The sequence below is a fragment of the Lissotriton helveticus genome, chromosome 3_1 (assembly GCF_964261635.1).
Source record: "Lissotriton helveticus chromosome 3_1, aLisHel1.1, whole genome shotgun sequence".
In the NCBI taxonomy this organism is placed as follows: domain Eukaryota; kingdom Metazoa; phylum Chordata; class Amphibia; order Caudata; family Salamandridae; genus Lissotriton; species Lissotriton helveticus.
The window spans coordinates 998330228-998333892 of record NC_136061.1 but is presented as its reverse complement, the minus strand read 5'-3'; positions in this window follow the sequence as shown (position 1 = coordinate 998333892).

Below are 3665 nucleotides of genomic sequence, written 5' to 3'. Positions count from 1 at the left end.
GGATTAGCTTGCACCGTCTGTAGTATTATTCCTCTGTCTCTATAGTTGAAGACACAGGCGATGAGTGGACGTGGGGTGGCCCCTGGCTTAAAGCGCCCTCCCGGAACCCGATGGGTTCTTTCAATGGAAAAGTAACTCAAGAGCCTTTTGGGCTGCAGATGATTCAGTATCAGATCTTCCACGTAGAGGTCCGCCGCAAGCCCCTCTGCGCGTTCCGGCACACCTAGGATGCGTATGTTATTCCTACGCGCCTTCCCTTCCTAGTCGTCCAGTTGTTTTGCCTTCACTGTCTGTTGGGCTTGTAGTTCGCTCACTTCTTTCTAGAGTTGTGATGTATCTGTTCGTAGTTCAGCTGTCGTGTCCCCCAGGTCTTTGACTTTGGCATCCATTTTGCAGAAATCTGCACGGAGTAGGGACACTTCCACATTCACAGAGTCAATACGGGCTTCCAGGGAGGTGCGTACCCCTGTGATAGCCTCCATTATATCATGGAGAGTGAGATCTGGCTGCGTTTAGGTTACTGTTTCTTTTATCTTGGGCATCCGTCGACCCTCCGTCTTGCTCATCCCCTGGCTTATTCCAGGCAAATTTTGGCAGCCTAGTTAGGGCCGACGCCTTGGGTCCCTTACCACTTGCCATGGTCAGGTTGTCGTACCGCATCTGTATTTCTCTACTCGAGACCTGCCCCGGTAATCTCCGCCACCTGCCCAGTGGAAAGGACGAATTCACTGGCGGCCTGTCGGGTTTCCCAGAGGTTGGCCTCAAGAGGATATTTTTGGGGGTAGTGTGCTTCTAGTTCCTTAGGGACCCTCCTTCGTCCGTTCACGCTGTGGACTGGTAGGACCTCGGGTCTCGCAATACTTGGTGAAACCTCTTGTGTCCCCTCTAAAGTGGTGCAAGTGGGAGGCCTATACTGCCGGTCGTCTCTCTCACCTCCACAGCTTAATTGTGTCCCGATAGTAAAGTTGGTTACAGGGCTTCTCTACTCCAGAGGCACCCAGTCTTCCCAGGGTGCCTCGTCAGTTGGTGTCGTGGAATATCAGCTCTGTCATGGCCTTCAGCACTTCACTCTCTTCGAGCTTACAAACGCTGTCCCAGTGGTGTCAGAGGGGTGGGGGCGAAACCCGAGACTCCCTTGCAGGCACTCTATGTGCATGGCGAGCTTAATGGCTAGCGGCGGATTCCTGGCCAGTGCTCCAGGTTCACCGCTTGATCAAAGGGGTGGCGCACAGGTCCTGCACCACCTTACTCTGTCTGTAGAGGGCTGGTAGGTCGTTCCTGCCGGGGCCTCGATTTTGCCCGGCCGCTAATTATCGCGTCCTGCTCCGCCTCCTCCCAATCACCACCTCGGTGGCCCAATGGACCCACAGAGCGTACCTCACTGCTGTCTCTTCCCGCACCTCTTGGTTGCTCAACAGGATCGTCGGGGTGCTAGCTTGTGGCGCAGGGGCTCTGGAGCTTTGCCACTGCTTCACGCTTCTGCCGCCATCTTCACTGCCGTTTCGCCTCAGTCGCCCTTCTCCGTAGCGATTTTGAGCACCACGGAGTCTTGCAGCTCAACATTGCAAGTGCAATGGGTGCAGTGACCTAAGGACCCCTTGAGCCCAGAGTAAAACATTTATTTTAGACAGGATATATGCCGGATTAGTGGCGAGGGTTAGGGAGCCTCGCTAGAGAGCCGCCATTCTCCTCGGCTGCTAGCCACGCCCTCTTCAGTTTCTTTGGGCAATGTGTTCCTTGAAGGCGAGGTGCTTTCAAATGACTTGGCTTTGGTGAAAGTTGTGGTTCAAAACCTTCAAGGTTCATGCCATTGAGGCAGATTTGTACTATGTCTTGTATTGTTTGTTGCTCTTGGAAAATAGCAGGAATTATGTCTTGGTTGAATTGAACTTCAAGTAGGCACTGAACATCCAGGTCTGGATGATGTGCAGTGTTTGAGGTGTTGAATGTCTGAGGCAGAGGAGACTTTCAAGTAGAAGTGTGTATGTAAATGTAAATGTATTTGAGCTTGTAAAGCGCACTGCTACCCGTCTGTAGGTTTCCTGGCGCTGTATAACTCTGGGGAACCCGTCCTGGCTTTCCCTGTGGGATGATCCCTGCTGGGAGTCCCCAAGGTGGAGCCAGGCATCCCCGGAATTGATGGGGCCGTTGTGGAGATTAGGCAAGCTAATGCCCAGAGTTGCCGAGTGGAACCCCTGATTAGAGTAAGCACCGAAGCGAGAATTATCGAGTCCGCTGACCCAAGTCCACGACCCTGCCGTGTCGGGAATTGAACCCTGGTCCCGGGCCGACTTCTGCTCCCGGATCTGCCGCCTCTAACCAGTGAGCCACACTACTCCAGGAAGTTGGTGAACCTTGAGGCTGTTATCTGCAAGTAGGGCATAAAGCTGCTCCATGTAAAGGTTAAAGATGACAGGGGACAGTATGTAAGTCTGGGGAACTTCACAGGTGATGGGGATCTTTTAGGAGGTGCCCTGTCAACTCTGTAGCAGGCACCTGAGAGGTCTAGCAATATCAAGAGGGAGGATACATCTTCATCTGGGGTCAGTAGGGCATCATCTCCAATCCGTACGGTAGTAGTCTTTGTGCTGCAACATGATCTGAAGTCAGACTGGTAGTCATGAAGGAGATGATTAGAATTAATGTGATTTTGGAGTTGAACATAGACGTGCTTTCAATGAGCTTGCCGATAAATGGTATGTGAGTGAAGGGAGAGGTCATCAGGGTCTAGAATAGCTTCCCTTAAGAGTGAGAAGATGTGGCCTATCTTGAGAGCGTCTGGGAGATTCCTTGAGTGAGGGAAGGAAGCATTGACAATGAAGATTAAGGGTGGTAGACTACGCTGAGGGAGCTTTGATGGAGGACGAGTGTAAGATATCATCTTCAGACTTTAAGTTAGTTGAGTATGTCATAAGATCTGCAACAGCTCTTTGATGGATACTTTCCCTGCAGACCTTGAGCTATTTAATTTGCTACCATTTGATAGGGACAATCATACCCTCAGGGGAACCCCTATACTTAGCTCTGTCTCTCCCTACATCTGATTGCAAAGACTGACCTCTACTCACTTCTTAAAGTGTGTGCCATCTCCCTCTCATGCACATGACCCGATAGATTACCATCAGAGTCAAACTGGTTGTTAAGTCCTCCGTTTTTTCAGATGGGAGCCTTTCCCAGAAATCAAAAATCTATTTGAACCACAGCTCCTTCGTTACATCCTAAAGTAAGTTCAACTGTGACCTACAGATTTCATGATGCTCTAACTCTGACTGTTTATTGAGTGTTCGTCTTAGAAAGGTCACCATAGACATCAGCTATGTGGCTTTATTCTGTTCATCTTCATCAGCGTCTAAACTAAATTGACGTTCTAAACTTTCCACTTGATCATCCAGTGCAATTTTTGGTCAATTAAGTCTTGGAGTTGCTGTTGAATGTTGTCTGTTTTGATAACGCTGCGTAGGCTGAGTGGTGACGGAGAGCAGAGAGGCTACGGGGCACAAGCACGGACTGCAACCCCCAGGAGGCTGCCGGGGCGACGTGCACATCACATGCCCCTCCCACCTGCAACTGGGAGTACTTCACTGAGTGCCTCCTCCCGCCGCGCGCCAGGCGAAACCCGGGCCAAGGGCGGGCCCGTTTGAGTCCGAGCAAGGACGGGACGGGGC